At 37.0% G+C, this 18,722-nt stretch overlaps 1 protein-coding gene across 3 annotated transcripts in view; it reads right to left on the bottom strand.

Moving 5' to 3' along the window:
- LINGO2 (leucine rich repeat and Ig domain containing 2) overlaps positions 1-18,722 on the bottom strand; it is a 2,286,714-nt gene that overhangs the window by 928,735 nt on the left and 1,339,257 nt on the right. For all 3 annotated transcript variants that reach the window (XM_077475131.1, XM_077475129.1, XM_077475130.1), the window contains exon 7: positions 4,801-4,959. The gene's annotated coding sequence lies outside the window, so the exon portion shown is untranslated. The remainder of the gene's footprint in view (positions 1-4,800; positions 4,960-18,722) is intronic.

The raw sequence follows: 18,722 nt of genomic DNA, 5'->3' as shown, positions 1-18,722 counted from the left end.
TACACGCATTTGTGGATATTTTTGCACCTTTATGTCAAGTTTGAAGAACCAATATTAATCTTGGGACTATATAAATAATATTTTTTTCATCACATATGAACTTTTTATGGTTTTTTGAATATTATTTTAGTTAATATTATTCGTTTAAATCTAGCACACATTATAACCCTTTTTTTGTGTCAATCTACATTAATTATTGTGGGGGTTTTCTTTGTAATATTCACATTAATGTCAATTTAGGTCTAGTATACATTTTTCACTTTATGACGATACGTTAGTATTCATGTATACTATTCACTAATCACATTTTTCTGTCAATTTAATATTGTTTTTACGTCTATTGGTATAGGTTGATTAGGTTTTTTGGTGTTTGATTATTTTCTAGTTTCATTGTTTTTAGCGCAGCTCATTTTGTTCACCTATTTAGTTTGATATCGGAGTATTACGATTAGGGTTGCTGCTTATAGGTTGCTTTCTTTTGTTGTTTGAGTAGCGCGGTTTACCTTTTGTACCGTATTTGTGTGTATTCAACTGGAAAATCACAATTACAGAAAATGCCACATAGACACAAACATCTACATAGATCAGAAATATCTACAAATATTGGTTGATCCAGGTAATTGATTTTTGTAATGTTTTTACTAAATGGGGTAACAATAACTGCTAGATTTATACACAAGGCATATAGGCTTGGTCTAGCCTTAAAAAATTCCAAGATTAGGTGTGACTCCTGCTGTGCTGATATGTGTTTGTAGAAATAAACACAGTTTTTCAAGAGAAAGAGGTCCAAAAAATAATTTGACAGCTTGCTTGTTACATAAACACAAGCCAGTATGCATGGAGCTCCAAGAATACACTGTTAAGCCTAGTATTCTGTACATGTGCTGAAAGTTGGCTGGTTCAATAAAAGACATCTGTCATTCGGCCCAATCCTGTTGAAGGCTCATGAGCAAAAAAGGTCTGCCGACCAGCTCCCAATCGGCGCTGATTGGAGTGTACTGGCGTCAGAACACAATAGCACAGCAGGGGACAATGTTGTACTAACTTTGAATTGATTTTTTCATTCAAATGGATTCAATGTTTTCACTGGTATGAATGAAAAAAAAAAGGAGTGGTGTGTACGAGGCTTGAGAGTGTACACAAATGTCTAGTAATTGATTTATTACACTTCCCCGTGCATATCAAACATATCCCTGTGTTTTACATAAGTACCACATGAAGAATACATGCTGTTGAGGCCTAAAATCCAGGATACTTCATGAATGAAAAGAAAATATTTGTTGTCCTCATTATTGAGTCAGTCCTACAAGCCAAGCAATGCCATTTTTTACCTTAGATTGATAAAAGCTGGGTGCCCTCTCCACTGCCAAGCAGGAGGACTCAAGTCATGTCAAAAGATACGACCAAATCACCCCATGCAGGAGCTTTACAGTTGTATCTGAGTTTCTAAACAAACATACATTTACACCTAGACAGATCTCTATCCTGCAAAGAAGCTTTATACACAGACAAATGACTTATTCCTAATACTCATCAACATCCTTAGAGCTTCAGAGCTCAAATATCAACTAGGCATATGAGAAGCTTTACCATAATGCACTTTGCAACTAGCAGAATTGCCATAATATATACAATGAATCATTATTTCCACAAAATCAGGAAGAGATAATTGAGTTTACAATATCATTAGATGTGTTATTTGCTTCAAATGCATTCTGAACTGTTGTATGGATTGTGCTGAAGTGTTTTAGCATGACATTCAAAGATCAATAAACTTTCAGGAATTTAACTTTCATAAATTAAATAAGCAACAGGTCAATAACGTGAACTACATACAATCATTACACATTCAATTTTTAAATGTGATTCATTTTGCAAAAAACAAAATAACGCTTCTACTGTAGAAGCTGACAATTCTACATTATTGCATAATTTTAACAAATAAATATACTGTAGCGAATAAAAAAAATTGTCTATGTGAACCTCTCTTTATCCCTGTATGTCTAAACCAATTGAAAACAAAAATTAATTCCCCTTTTTAATGTTCACAATTCACTGTACTCCACTTTATAATGCAATAAAGGATAAAATAATGGCGCAAAAACTAGGGGAGAGAGTGTAACAAATGTCACCTACTAGTTTTCAGATCAATGGATTTGAAGAAAAAAACAAAACAATGGGCAAGTCAAGACTTTGGACCAAAGTCAGGTGTGTGATTCGGCCAGGTGTCTTCACAGAAAAAGAAAAAGCTAAGTTGACCACTAGGCTAAGATGGACACTATGTTGGGCATATCATATCAGCATTCACTCGAAATTATGGTGTCATGCATTTAGTTCAATGAACAATGGATACAGTTTGGCACTTAACCAAATAATTCAAATAGCACTAGGGTCATTGGTTTGAATGTCAACCACTGCACTACTTGTATGAAGTTTGCATGTTCTCCCTGAGCCTGCATGAATTTCCGCTGGGTACTCTAGTTTCCTCCCACACTCCAAAGACATGATGGAAGGTTAATTGGCGCATGCATGTGTATGTATCAATGTGAGATAGAGATCTTAAATTGTATACTCATTGAGGGCAGGGACTGTTGTGAATGTACAATGTACAGTGACCAGCATAAATGATTATACCCCTTTTGAAAAATAAGATTTTAACCAATATCTTAATGAACAAAAGAACAATTTTCTAAATTTTGACACAAGTTTTATACAATATCTGTTACATGAAAGTAAGGTTAATAATGTAACTTAGATTACAAAATTTTAAGTTTTCTCAAATTAGTTGATGCAAAAATAAATACACCCCACAACAAAAACTACTACATCTAGTATTTTGTATGACCTCCATGATTTGTAAGGACAGCACAGCAAGTGTTCTAGGCATGGAATGATCAAGTTGGCGACATATTGCAACATCTATCTTTTTCTATTCTTCAAGAATTACCTTGTTTAGCGCTTGGATGCTGGATGGAGAGTGATGCTCAATTTTTTTTCATAATTCCCCATAGCTGTTCAATTGGGTTTGGATCAGGAGACATACTTGGCCACTGAATCACTTTCACCCTGTTCTTTCTCAGAAATGCAACAGTGACCCCAGATGCGTGTTTTGGATCATTGTCTTGTTGGAAAAGTACTCGATGCCCAAGGGCATGGAGTAATGGTAGCATCTTCTCTTTCAATATAGAACAGTACATTTGTAAATTCATGATACCATCAATGAAATGCAGCTCCCTGACACCAGCAACACTCATGCAGCCCCACAGAAGGACACTGCCACCACAATGTTTCACCCATTAATTTTCCTCTTTTTCAGCATGGGCCCTAGCAAATTCTAGGCAGGCTTTTTTGTGCATGGGCTTTACGAGAGGCTTCCTTCATGGATGACACCCATGCACGCCCTTCCTCATATTGTGTCATGGGAAACAATCACCCTAGATTGGCGTTCTACTTCTTTAGCTAATTACAGTGAACTTGCATGGACATTTTCTTCAACCCTTCTTTCTTGCATTAAGATAATTATTTTCTTTCTCAGGTCTTGTGACATTTCTCTTCTCGATGGTGCCATTGCTGACAGCATGACATGGAGAGGGGCCTTCTTTGTTAAATAATTCCTTTTTATAAACATCTGTCTGCTGGACACATGTTTAATGAATAATTATACTTACCTGTAGTTTGATTCTTATTAATTAGAATTTTGTTGCCTAAAATTTAGCTTTGCTCCTAAGACTTCCATTAGGGTGTATTAATGTTTGCAACATGGTCTTGAATTAATTTGTTAGAGAAAAATAATTTTTTGTGTGTGCAAATTAACAAATCTTGGTTTCAATCAATAGCCCGCATTTGTGGGAGTATTTTGTAGTATGGTGTCCTGTAGAAAATGTTGATTCTGAAAGGAAAGATTTTCTGACAAATCTGTTGGGATGTACTCATTTATGCTGAACATGGTATATGTAAAGTGCTGCATAATTTGACAGCGCTATATAAGTACCCTGAATAAATAAATATACAGTTGTTTTGCATTTATCTAAGGTCTGATTCACACCTATGCATTTTTTAGTGCATTTTCAGTTTTGCAGAAACACACTTTAGTCCATTTAACATGTGCATTTTATGGAAAGGACCGGGGACTTTTTTCTGGATTTTGGTTCCATAGGCTTTAATTTCTCAAAAATGTGAATTGAAAAACGCAAAATGCACCTGGAATACAAACCGCAACCTGCGTAGGTGTGAACCAGGCCTTAATATCTAAATTTAAAAGTAATAAATGTTCGAGCTCTATGTGCTATTCAACTGCCATACAAAGGTGTGAAAATTGTTTAGAATCTTTCCACCGTGCAGAGGAAGCTTTAAAGATCCAGTCAGTTCAGTACATTCAGAGTCCCTGACTTGGAACTATGCAATATTCAAATTAGAATTCTTTCACTGTGACATTTCTGATATGCACACTTGTTCTAGTTATGTTAGAGTATCTGAACATTGTGAAGCCAACGACAGCCAGGCAGTTAGTATTTTCAGTAGGACATTAGTAATGGAAGATTCTTTATTGCTCTCAGTAGAGCTTTGCCAAAACGTGCTATTAAAGGTGACTGCAGAATGACTAACTTTTTCAACTGACATAGAAAAGTTCCAACTACTTCACATTATACTAGTAAAACTAACATATGAAACTGTAAAGTCTTTAAATTCCTATATATGACCTATACATGGCTACTGTAGTGCACTGATGGTTACATATCCGCATTTATGTTATCATATACAATATGAGAACTAGAAAATATAAAATGTAAGTGCACTTACCTTTTACGATAGTTCTAAAAATACCCTCCCTCTTTTTGATTATACAAAGCTGCTGGCCACTGGTTGAAATCAAAGCACAGGACTTGATCATGATAACACCAGCTTGTCAAGGTCAGGAACATTTCTCATGGCTCCCCTCTCACGCTGATTGAAATGAATCTGCAGCAAGAAAACATTGACTCATTTTAACTGTAAAATAGGTAACTGTTTATTCGTAGCAAGAAAACTTCACCACTTAATCAATAAGAGCACTATCATAGGAGACAGCATGGACAAAGAAGGAATGTCCCTTGACATGTTCATAATCAATAGAGGTGGAGACTCTTGTAGTCATGCCCAAATTGCTTTCTAATAGGGTCATGATTCAAAAAAGGCTTATCAAATTGGTCAAACTGTTTCTGCTAAAAATGTAGGTATGTACAGGAAGCAAATTTGCTGCTCCAAATAAGATTTATCAAGTACTTGTAAATAAACAATGGATAAAACACGCTTAAAATGTTCTATTTAATGTGTTTTTGGCAGACAGAATCACAGCTAACAAAGTGCTTGAACACAATAGGTTATTACACAGATTTACTCCTACGGAAAATAAAAATGCTGCAAGCCAGAGAATGTCACTAATCACATTTATTTCATTTTAATCATGACCACATTCTCCTCTATCCCCATAGTATATATGTGTGCACCAATTCATGTGTGACTCTTTAAACTTGAAACATTTTTAACATAGTGTTCATTATGGAGTTTACGAGGACCTTTCACCGAAGATGGACATTACTAATGAGAATACCATCATGCTGAAAAGAAAGCTTTACGTTTTTTTTTACAGTTTTAATCCTCTCAGTGATAACAAGGAGCACAATCATTAGGGTAATGTTCAGCTTTTTTTTTTCATGTACTAAGTCCCTTTTGGACAGTTGCATTGAATGTTAGCATTATGACTCCAGATCCCTTTGCTTTTACTAATTAGAAGGAATTAAATTAAGTTCTCGTTGCTACCATTGGTAATTGCCAGTTTAAAAAAAAAAAAACCTCACTACTGGTATATATTTTAAAATAGCCATTGCACCTGAAGTAAAATACAAATAAATGTTGTCATAATGTCTTTTCTGAAGAAAAGTCTCACTGTGCAAAAGATAATACTCCTATAGGTTTACAGTGGTCGTGTATGAGACAAGATTGTTGAAAGTTATAAATAATTTAAACAATTTCACATTGTGCGACAGTCTCACTGCAAAGGCTTCAGAAATGATCATAACATAGACACTGTGAAACCTCAGGAGACTGGAGTATCTTGTGGGATGGAAATGTTCATGGGCCTGTGTATTCATCTCTGTTGACAGACAAACATGCAAACAGAAAATACGAACATTGCACTGTTCTGTCTCATAGGTAATGGTAGGAAAGTAAAAGAAAAGAGAAAACAAAACAACAGTGCAATGATGATATAATTATTTATAAAAGTCATTAGATATCAAAGTCAGATAATACTAAATTATTTTGGTTGTTCTGGTTTACTGTACTCTGTACATTGTTCATTGACATTATTTTTAAAAGGAGCTTAGAAAAAGGTATAAGCTAAGTTATACTGATCAATTACTGAGTTAACCATATGGTAGCTTCAGTCTTCTTAAAAATCTGTGAATAACTTCTTCCTGTTGAGTGTACGCACATGTAACCTCACAGAAGTGGATCCTAATCCTGTTGGGTCACATATACATACCTGTGTTTGTGCTGGGAGTGCACTAGGAGCCCTGGGTCCTACACTAATGATCAGGGAACAAGATGACCAGGTTCCTAATCACCTGATATCTATAGTAGCCTCAGGTTGGCTAGCACAGTGATCAGTTACTGTATAGTCTGTCCCTGTATTATTTTGTTTTTGTTTCTCTTGAATGAAGAAAATGATATATTGGATCCCTTTCTGATTGCTAAATGAGAAAAGTGTAAACAAAGGAGTGTGTGTAAAAAAAAAAAAAAGAGTAAAAAATTAAGAAAAATAACTAGATCAGGGTTAGGGTCAAGGTTAGGATCAAAGGTCAGGCTCAGTGTATTTTAGGTAGGATTATAAAAAAAAAATGTAAATATTAGTATCAGTGTGTTTTAGTTAGGATAAAAAAAAAATGCACACCATTGTTTCTGACCCCTGCTATTGGAACAAACAATATACACAAATGTGGAAATTCTGTGGTAATTGGGAGCAGGATAATTTATTTTGGATTATTCTTTGGCAGTAGGTTATGATAATAGCAAGACATTTACTGCTACATTTTTTTCTAATTGTGTGCCTGTTTTCCTTTGATATAAAAAAAATCAGGAAATATCCAAAACTATTTGCCACAAAATGAAAGCCCAGTTTGTGCAGGCTAGTTAAGTTCCTCCACTCCAAACGTGCTCATCCATGTAACCCCTGTCAGTTTTTTTGCTGTATGTGTACAATTGTAAGATTTTTCTTTAGTTCCTGTCCTGGAGACACAACAGGAGTCATTGGAATAGATGTTAAAAATGTACCCTCACCTTGTTCTGGTGACAATGTTAAAATTTTTGATCTCCTTTTACTTTCTGTCTCAGTCACAATAACTACAAAGCAAATAGAGAGGGTATCTACTTACAAGGGACACATACAAAAACTTAACAGGGATTTCAATCCTGCCCTTTAGTACCCAAAACTAAAAACATGGCTATACATACACTTAATGAGGACATTTACTAGACAATGTATTGGGTGTCCTTATCCTGTACACTCAGATCCTGTACCATTAGATGCTAAAAGAAGCCTTCAAGAACCCCAAAATTTTATTGCAGGGTGTTCAAGTATTTTTTGAAACTGTTAATAAATTGCATGCATCTACAGTCAGAAAGAAATGACACCAATTCAATTAATGAGGAGTGTGTTAATTAAAAAAAAACAAAAAAACTTTTTTATCCAAAAAGAACATTAGAGTAAGATTTGTTCCTGCAATGAAGATTTTAAGCAGGAGACTGGCACTCCTTTGCTTATCTCACCACATGTCTCTATTATTAAAGCAATAAAAAATAATAGGAAAAAAAAAACAAGGATGTGTAGTGCACGCTATTGCTATTTACTAACTGTATGGGAGCTCTATGGCTGCAAAGAACTGTGGTCATTAGAAGGGCGCAATAGCTTTTTAACCACTTGCTGACCGGGCCATAGCCGAAAGACTAGCCGTCTTTTTCAAAAAAAAAAATTTTTTACCAAATTTTTGGTCTTTTTTGATTTATAGCGCAAAAAATTAAAAACCCATCGGTGATTAACCTCCCTGGCGGTATGATTATTTCAGATTTTAGGTGTACGTTATAGTAGGTGTAAACATCCAACCAAATAACATTTTGTTTTTTAAAGCACATACAGGCATACCCCACTTTTAAGTACACAATGGGGTTTATTTACTAAAGCTAGAAAGTGCAAAATCAGGTTCACTTCTGCATAGAAATCAATGAGCTTCCAGGTTGTATTACCAAAGCTTAATTGAGCAAGCTGGGGTTAGAAGCTCATTGGTTTCTATGCAGAAGTGAGCCTGATTTTGCACTTTCTAGCTTTAGTAAATAAGCCTCATTGTGTACTTAAAAGTGGGGTATGCCTGTATTTGAATAAAGCATGTGTTTTTTGCCCCTTGTTCCATCTCAATACTGCTAATCTCTTGCAGCTTCTTTGCTGTCTATTGATGACTAGAGTGGCCAATGCATGTCTAATGAGTTGCAAAACAGCCATGATAATCTCCATCTGAAGTCCCGTGACATGCCGATAATGGAGCAGATCCAGGAGACAGGGACAGAGCTTGTCACAGGCTTGTCACAGGACAGCTTATAACAGGAAGGGCCTGAAAAAAGAAATGTCGTGACAGGATCCCCAGGTATAATTTATTGAAACATACAGATTTAAACATTTTGATACAGTAACTATAGTTTAGTAAATGGGTTTACATATACTTTAAAAATAAACCAGAGAGACACATCATTGCAATCAGACTTTGCCTTCATTGCTGTCTTTAGTTGATTAAAAATATTCAGTTTAAAAAAATGCAAACTTATTATAGTTCATTTAGCCATGATAAATGATAATCAACATCATGGTTATACAGTTTAAACAAAATTATAACGCAAAATGCGATTTCGATTGCTTATGAGGTCAGCTGTTTCTTTCAACATTTTTAAAAGTATACAAAACAAAATAATTGCTGTACTCAAACTGCATAGCAATATCCATTAAAAAAACTCCAAAGTTTGCAAAAATCTTAATATTATACAGTGAGCTCACAGCAGGGTTATAGAATGAGAACTCCAGGATGACGACAGGGAGTGCTTTAGATGGTCATTATAATGTGCTTGCTGCATGCGGAGAGGCACAAGGCCAAACACTTAATGAGAAGTTTTTCATGACAATTAAAGCTATGCCCTACCGCGTTTTAATGCATCCATAACAACATATTTATTGGTTTCTTCGCTAATGTTTAGTTTCATAATAATTTGAAGCTTTTTGTTTATCAACAGCATTCACAAAAAGACTAAACTCAAAGATCGGAAATGACATTAAGGATATCGTGTGAATTCATTTTAAGGTTTAAGAAGAAAATCCCCTCCTAGGGACTGTGTATATAAAAAAGACAAGATTTAATTTGCTCAGCGGTTTTGTTAGAAAATGTACTCACTTTGTTTAAGTCAACAAACAGGTGTATGAATTGCAAGGCATTTTTTATGCCTACATTTTGTAGCTGTAATTGTACAGATGTAGTGCAAAGTATTTTATAAGAGAGGTTACATCTGCATATGCTAAACACCATCTGTCGAGGTAGACACACACTGTAAAAATTATTGCATTACTTTTCAGATTATAGGTCTGCAGCTAGGTAAAATATTTGGAAGGATAAGATTATTAACATTAATCTCTGAAAACACCCAGGGTGGTTTTTACCATAATGAGACAAGTGGGCCAGTGCTCAGTGCAGCAGGGTTATAGGGGACAACCCAGCATTGGCAGATTGTAATAAACTTTTTCTTATTATATTTTCTCCTTCAGTCTAGCTCTAATAATTTGTGGTTATTCCAACAAGAGAACCTTAGGGGTACTGGGGTGCAGGGATGTTGAGAAAGGAACAATGATCTTGTTGTTCAGGAAATGTGGCACTATGGGGGTTATTTATGAAAGGCAAATCCACGTTGCACTACAAGTGCAAACTACAAGTGCTAAGTGCACTTGAAATTGCACTGAAAGTGAGCTTGGAAGTGCAATCGCTGTAAATCTGAGGGGTAGATCTGAAATGATGAGAAGCTCTGCTGAATTTATTATCCAATCATGTGCAAGCTAAAATGCTGTTTTTTATGTCCCTTGCATGTCCCCCTCGGATCTGTAGCAACTGCACTTCCAAGTGCACTTTCAGTGCAATTTCAAGTGGATTTGCCTTTAGTAAATAACCCCCTATCTCTTATTTCTTTTGTTTGGTATCTGTACAATTGAAAATAAATTTTGCATAAAAACAGACTGCATACTGCCTCCAATAGCATATTATATATGTAGTTTTCCTGAAATAATCATATGATACAGGAGCAGAGCTTGAACCAAAGGGTGACATCATTCAGGTGTCAGTTGTGCCTAGAGCAGCTTGAAGTCTAAATAGGGCCTGTTATTTTTACAAAGGTTGCGATTTAATCATACACAAAAAAGTGCCAGGCTTTTAAAGGGAAAGGTGGAGTGGCATGCTAAAGCTGGCCTTACATTATACAATTTTCTTATTCGATTTCCTTTAGATTGATCTTCAACTATGTAGTGCAAGGGCCTGTCTGGTTACATACAAATTGAAAGTGTTTAGGTTTGACCTTGGTTTTGGTAAATCTAAAAAAAATCAAAAAAAAAAAGGAAAGCTCCAGTGGTGGTTGGATAAGGGGTTGTATAGGATAAGACATTTCACTAACTCCACTGGACCCCTCACTATGACCCATTGCATTGACAAACTAGACATGTCCAACACGGAAAGATTCTGATACAGACAAATAGTTCACTTTCTTCAGTCCCTTTAGTCACCTTCTAGTGAGTCACTTTCGATCACAGATTATGAAAGGTGGTGTGGTCAGGCTGTGGAGTAGAGGGGTGAGATCTCCGTGATTTACCAGTCACTAGCCAAAGCTGAGACCAAAGCACTATATATGAGAGCCTGGGAAACAGACTTGCAACACACGTGGAGTATTGCAGAAAGATATAGAACTTCCAAGGCAGCATCTCAGAGCATTTTAAATATAACATTGATTGAAGCGAATCTGAAAGTCCTGATGAGATGGTACATGGTCCCCATAAAAATCTCCAAAATCTGCCCAAATGTCTCTACCTCATGCTTCCGCAATTGCGGACATGTTGAGTCTATGTTGCACATCTGGGGGGACTGTCTCAAGCTCAGGGGCCTCTGGAACAAGATATTGAATATCATTAGGAAAATTACGGATTTACCAATCCAAAAATCCCTGCAATTAGCTCTTTTCAATTTTCCTTGGCCAAAAACCCTAAAAATAGTACAAAGACTTATTATGTTCATTTTCCTCTAGACTAAACGCACAATTGTGCGAGCTTGGAAAACAACAGCGGTATCTTTTCTTTTGGTTAAAAGAAAGATATTATGGATTATGGCCTAGGAGAAAAAGGTTTGCATTCTTCTGGACACTACCACTAAACATGATGCTATATGGGCGCCGTGGATTAGTTACATATCCTCTCTGTCCGCCATTACGCCTTCAGCCGGGCTTCTGTAGGTAAGTATCGCACTGTCTTAAGTAGTCTACTCCCTTTCTTCTCTTTCTTCTTTTGTTTTCTTCCTCTTAACTTTCCTCTTCTATTCTTCTTATTATTCTCCTACAGGTTGTACGTCTTGAACATCCTTTGGAAGCGTCACTTAAGACTGATACCGCATTACAGGAGAAAGACTTCTTGAGCCCGATACAGCTGCAATTTTGATGCTGATCTGACCTCTCGTTCATTCTACTATGTTTATTGGATCTGCATGTGTTACTTTAGCCTTAGTTTCTAATATCCATCCCAACAGTCTGGGCACAGTATTCCTGATAGAATCTTGAATTTAGCTTAGCTACATTTTTCCTTCTACCTTAAGGATTATTTTCACATTTTTGAAGGATCTGTGCCTTGGCACTAGATGTTCGGCCAAGTCTGAAGAGGGCCTCCTACTCCCGACACAGCAAGTTCCCCTGAGGAGTGCTGTGATGGGGTTGGTGGTCTCTCTTTTCGGTGTTGACCTGTATGAACTTTTCCTTTGGTCAGCATTCTATAGGTCTTTCCTTCATTATACTGTTTGCTACTACTGGCTTTATTTCGATATATGTCTAATACCGATATTACCTGTATTTTTTGTTAATATCTTTGTTGATAACTCAATAAAAAACTATTGAAAGAAAAAAAAAGCAAAGCTGTACAAGAAAATTGTATAATGTATGCCTTAGTGTGTTGCTGCAAAAAAAAAGGTGTTTTTGAAATGTTTGTGAACAGGGTACTCCTCTCAATGGGGATGATTTACTAAATGCAAATTAACAGCTGCAAAGGAATTTTAGTTAGTGAATGTGGTGAAACTTTGAAAATAAATAAATATATAAATAACTACAAAATCGCACTTTTACTTGCACACAGTTGGATGATGGAAGTAAGCAGAGCTTTGCCTCATTCACTAACCAAGGGGGATAAATTCCTTATAGAGTCCACCTGCATTTGCAAAATGAACAACCTATTTGCTTTTAGTAAATCGACCCCATTGAGTACACACATTTTTTTATACCAGCTGAGAGTGCCACATTGATATGTAAAAGGTCACAGTGCCACATCGGTGCTGTATCATTGTATTCCAGCTCAGAATGTCCCATTCGCTTATATCAGCCCAGAATACAATATTATTTTATACCATCTGAGTGGATTATTATATGCAAGCTCAATATCACATTATTGCATACCTGCTCTGTTCCACAATATTACATATCAGCCCAAAGTGTCATATTGTCATATACAGGCATACCCCACTTTTAAGTACACAATGAGGTTTATTTACTAAAGCTGGAAAGTCCAAAATCAGGCTCACTTCTGCATAGAAACGAATGAACTTCCAGGTTTTATTACCAAAGCTTAATTGAACAAGCTGGGATTAGAAGCTCATTGGTTTCTATGTAGAAGTGAGCCTGATTTTGCACTTTCCAGCTTTAGTAAATAAACCCCATTGTGTACTTAAAAGCCTGTAAAAGTTTTATCATATAGCAGCTCAGAGTACATTGTGAAATAGCAGCTCTGTGTCATGTTATAATGTATTCACATAATATCATGTGATTCTATAACTGATCAGTGTCACATAGCAGCATATTGTCAACTAATTGTTTCTCCATGCATTTGGTAGGATCTTTCAGAAGATATTTCCAACACAAGAGGAATGTGAGCTGCTTTAGTGGGCTGGAGATGGCATGATGCCTCTTCTAGGAAAGCTCTGCCAATAAAACTGTAGCATTAATAATATAATATAGCATTAACCTCCTTAGCGGTAATCCCGAGTCTGGCTCGGGTTGGAATTTTAACCACTTCCCACCCGGCCAATGCATATATTCGGCCGGGTGGGAGCCGTCTACTCCTGATAGGAGCCGTTCAGGAACGTCCTTCAGGAGTAGCGGGATCGCGCGCGTGCGCGCTCGCGCGCTCGCGCAGCGGCGCGATCCCGATGTGCTCGTGTCACCCGGACACGGCACATCTCAGATCGGCAGGAGGGCTCTGTGATTGGCCCTCCTGATCACATGACGGCCGTGTCCAATCACGGCGGTCATGTGATGTAAACAAACAGCCGGTTGCTAGGCAATCGGCTCTCCTCTCCTCACACGGAAGTCACCGCTGAGGAGAGGAGAGCAGAACGCTGCAGCCGGCTGATGATCAGTGAGTATGGGCTGCTTTTTACAGCTTTTTACTCACTGATCATCAGTGTAGTGTAAACACACAACACACCACACAGTACAAACACAGTCCCCACATATGTCCCCAAAACACACATGTCCCCAAAACATACATGTCCCCAAATAATAAAAACACATGTCCCTAATAATAAAAACATGTCCCCCACATATGTCCCACTAAAATCACATGTCCCAATGATTATCTGCACACATATGTACGTGATCACCTGCACACATATGTACATGATCATTTGCGTACATATGTCCGTGATCACACAAACCAATTATTATACACTTAACGGAATTTTTTTTACCAAAAACATGTAGCAGAATACATTTTGGCTTAAATTTATGACAAAATTTGATTTTATTGGATTTCTTTTCAAATAGAAAAAAGAAAATATTGTTTTTTTTCCAAATTTCCGCTATTTTTGCGCTTATATCGCAAAAAAAAAAACGGAGTCGTGAATAAATAACACCAAAATAAAGCTCTATTTGTGCGAACAAAATGATAACAATTTCATTTGGGTACAGTGTAGCATGACCGCGCAATTGTCACTGAAAGCGCTAGAGCGCTGAAAGCTGAAAATTGGGCTGGGAAAGAAGGGGGTGAAAGTGCCCTGTATTGTAGTGGTTAATTACAATAGCGGTAACCCCGAGCCAGACTCGGGCTTGCACCGCTCGATGCAGGGGAGGACACAGGTAACGTTACTTACCTTGTCCCCTGGATCCAGCGATGTCCGCCGTGCTGTGTGATCGAGCCGTCCTGCACTCGATTCACAGTGCCGAATGCCGCCGAGCTCCGTTCCCTGCGACGTTACGACGCACGGGAGCGGAGAACGGCGGCAAATTCAAAAATGTAAAAAGACACAAAACACACACAGCACTGTAATCTTACAGATTACAGTGCTGTAGTAAAAAATACACACCCCCTTTGTCCCTAGTGGTTTGTGCAATGCCCTGCATGCACTTTTATATTATAAATACTGTTTTTTACTGCCTGGAATTTGGAGATTGTCCATAGCAACCAAAACATGTCCCTTTTTCATTTTTTTTTGGATTTGATTACATTATTGAATAATTTTTATTATTCTTTATTATATTATAAACTTTATCATACCCGGGATGTCCGCTAGACTCTGGTTTGAAGAGATTTCAGAGCGTTATTCCTAAGAATTACAGGACTACAAAATAAAAGCCAGATTTCCATGCAAAATAATTGTACCGCTTTCAGCACCTTATTCCAGACTGAATCATACCGCCAGGGAGGTTAATATACTTATTTTTCAGAAAAAAAAATTTCTATTTGTCCTACACCAGCTCTTACGTCAGTGTCAGTGCTTGTTGTATAAACAAAAAATAAACATTTTTTTATTACTTCCTGGATGGACCTTAGGATGTGAAAACGGTTAAGACACCGGAAGGATGTCATCAGCTGACCTCATTAACACACACACCCCACATTGGCCCTCCTGTTCCTCCTTCAGAAGACCACTCTCACTCAACTCTGCAGGTGCACGTTTTATCAATGCACTTAGTGATCACAATTATCAATTAATATCCAGCCAGTGATAATTTTTTTCCATCTTACCTTCATCTTGATCATTCATTTGGCAGAGTGTGCAGGAGTTAAGCAATCAGATAACAACCTATGCAGATAGCTGTAGTATTGAAAACAGGAGAAGTGTGTCCTGGGTTCTTTAACGTTCACCATACACTATACAATATGATTGTACAACCTCCTTTAGATCTACCATCAACTATGTAATGCAAGGACCTGCCTGACTGTATTCAGAGTTATTGGATAGATGGTGTGTCCTCCTATTATATAGCTTTGGTAAAACTAAAGGAAATTGTACAGAGATTGTACAATCACTTTTGGTGCCTTTAATTGTTAACAGCACACCTAATGCATAAGCAAACACACATTTTGCCATGTGAAAAAACAAGTGACAACTGCAAAAAACACACAACAAAAAAACGTGCAACATGTCAAAATGTTCCATGACCTACTTTGCCCCGTGTAGCAAAGCCCAATGAAAACAACGGGCTTCCCTATGTGTGTCATGGGAAAAACAAGCCAAAAACCATTGCACTCCCACTACATACGACGAGGCTCCATTCACATCTGTGCATTTCCTAACGCATGTCAAACTGCACATAAAATGTGTTGTAAACACACCAAAAGCACAGTAAAAAGTGCATCACACTCCACTTTTAAGAAAAAGTTCTGGAGTTTCTTTGGGGAGATTGTTGGGTGTAGGGTAGCCCATTTTAGTGAATTGGCTGTCCTATGAGACGAGCAAAAATGCTACAAAATGCCAAAAAAAAAATGCATGCTGGAATGTGAGTTCTCGCTACAGGGAGATGTGAACAGGGACTGAGTGTCTCCATCCCAAAGATTACACTATGACATTGTATTGTGCAATTTCCTTTAGATTTACCAAAACTATATAATAGGAGGACCCACCTGAACAATCTGTTAAATTTGTATCAAATTAGGCAGGCCCTTACACTACATAGCTGATGGTAGATCTAAAAGAGGTTGTACAATTAGATTGAAAATGGGTGGAATGTAGTATAGTAATGAGGAAGGTGTGATCCAGAATGGTGAACATGCCCTATCGTACCCTCTTCTGTGATCCAAAAAGCCAGTGCATGCCGTGATCCAAAGCTTCCTGGATATCACATGATCTACAGGAAGTGATGGAAGCAACAAACATTTTAAAAACCTTAAATAAGCAGATGAAAACAAAGCTTCTATAGATGAGATAAGTGAGAGATAAGCACTTTATGATGGCTGAGGCAGAAATTGAATTACAAAAGGCTTCTACTTCTTATAAAAAGTGAAATTCTGCCCAGAAAAGGTAAACTTAGCCTTTAAGGATTAGACTATGATTAGGGACCAGTTAATTGGCCACCTTCCAAATTTCCCCTGTTAGTATATAACTGGCAGTGGCATTTGCTTGTAAGCTTTTTTAGGGTAAAAGCCCAATGTAAATGTTTTTTTTTATCAGAAAGACATACAAAGGGTGACAATAAATTAAAGCCCAACTTTGGCCAATTTATTTTTTTAGATTGCTTTTGATTGCTGTACTTGACCCTGTTAGCAGGCTTCACTTCAAATCCTGTCCCTCTCTGGACTGTGTCTTCCTGACCTGTATCAAGAATATCTTTCATTACTTGTGTGTTCTGACTATAAATATCTCCACGCCCAAAAAAAAATTAACTTGGGATTTATTAAATAAGAATAAGTGATTAAACTCAAATGTGCTACAAGGAAAAAAAGCTGCATCAGCCCAAATCAAATAAACGTAAAATAAAAATATAGGTTAGATCAATATAAATTGTAATGATCAGTGAACTAGGACATTCATTACTATTGGCGTGTTGTAAATATGTCAAGGCTATTAAAAGTCAAGTTATAAGAATTCTTTTTAAGATATAATACTGATAGGACTCCACCATAGTTAGACCAATGTCAAAGCTTTCAGTTCTCGTGAGCTAATAAAACAGATAGCATGATCTTTCCAGCAGCGTATTATTGAACAATATATATCCTACTTCGAAATATGTGTCATCAGCACATAGCTTACTATGCTTCAAAGTGACCTTGCCTTTTTATAATCCTTTTATCAGAAATACCTTCTGACATTCCATTATTGCAACCAGGTTGAATTATCTCTTTCATTCTGCAAATAAATTGGTTTTTATACTAAACAAAATTTATACTCAATAGACATGTTTGACCATGATTCACATGATAAAATCTACAAGTGTAATTAATATACAATTATTATTACAGGAATTGGTTATGTATGACAGTTTAGGTTAATTAATTTACCTAAAAGTATCTGTACTGTAAATATATACATAAAGCCCGCTTGGATAGGTCACTCACAGGTCTCCCGCAGAAGAATCTTGCTTCATATAACTTTAATTACCAGCATTTCGGGAAAAAGGTGAGTTATTATGGAAACAGAATAAAAACTATGTGATTTCAGATTCTCCTGTGAAAGACCTCTAGTGCCCTATCCAAGTGGACTTTGTATGCTTATTTATAAGTAGTGAGCCCCCAGGAAATTATCTATGGGAGGATTCGAGGAACATCCACTGCTATATATATATATATATATATATATATATATATATATATATATTATAATACCAAAAGTATTGAGACACGAGACACTTACCTTTACACGTACAGTCTTAGTCTGTAGGGTTCAATAGTTATCCCACCCTTTGCACCTATCAACTCAAGTCTTCTGGGATGGCTGTCCACAGGGTTTAGGAGTGTGTCTATGGGAATGTTTGACCATTCTTCCAGAAGTGCATTTGTGAGGTCAAACACTATATATATATATATATATATATATATATATATATATATATATATATATATATATATACATATATATATATATATATATATACACATTTTAAATGTTGTACTGTTTTTAACATGTCAGCTGAAATGATTCTTGCATTTAGCGTAATCCTGGGCAGGTGGTTTTTGGGTGTGCCTGATGAGGGTTTACTTCTTAAAAAAGCCTGCTTAGTGTATGCTACTTTTGTTGTGAACAAGCAAACTATCGCTTGAGAAACGTGTCAACGCCTGTCCTGTGTTTGTTCTGATACACTTGTGACAATAAAGGTGTATTTCTTAATTTTACTCCAATACTTACTTGAGCCCACCTCTCTCCAGTGATGTCCACAAATGTCAAAGCTGTCTGGGACACTCCTCCTGCTTGACTGAGACACAGCGGCTGCACCATTGGTTCCCATGGCTGTCATTCAAAGTCAGTCAGCCATCAGGGGAGAGAGGGGATGGGGCCAGGACAGGGCTCTGTGTCTGAATGGACACACGGAGCTGTGACTTGGCTCCAGTGCCCCCATAGGAAGCTGCTGACTGTGGGGGCACTTAATAGGAGGGGGGGCCAGGAGCAGCAAAGTGGGACCAGAGAAGAGGAGGATCTGGGCTG

The sequence above is a fragment of the Lithobates pipiens genome, unplaced genomic scaffold (assembly GCF_037356315.1).
Source record: "Lithobates pipiens isolate NorthernLeopardFrog02 unplaced genomic scaffold, aLitPip1_a1.2 Scaffold_13, whole genome shotgun sequence".
NCBI classification, from domain to species: domain Eukaryota; kingdom Metazoa; phylum Chordata; class Amphibia; order Anura; family Ranidae; genus Lithobates; species Lithobates pipiens.
This window is presented reverse-complemented; position numbering and strand designations above follow the sequence as displayed.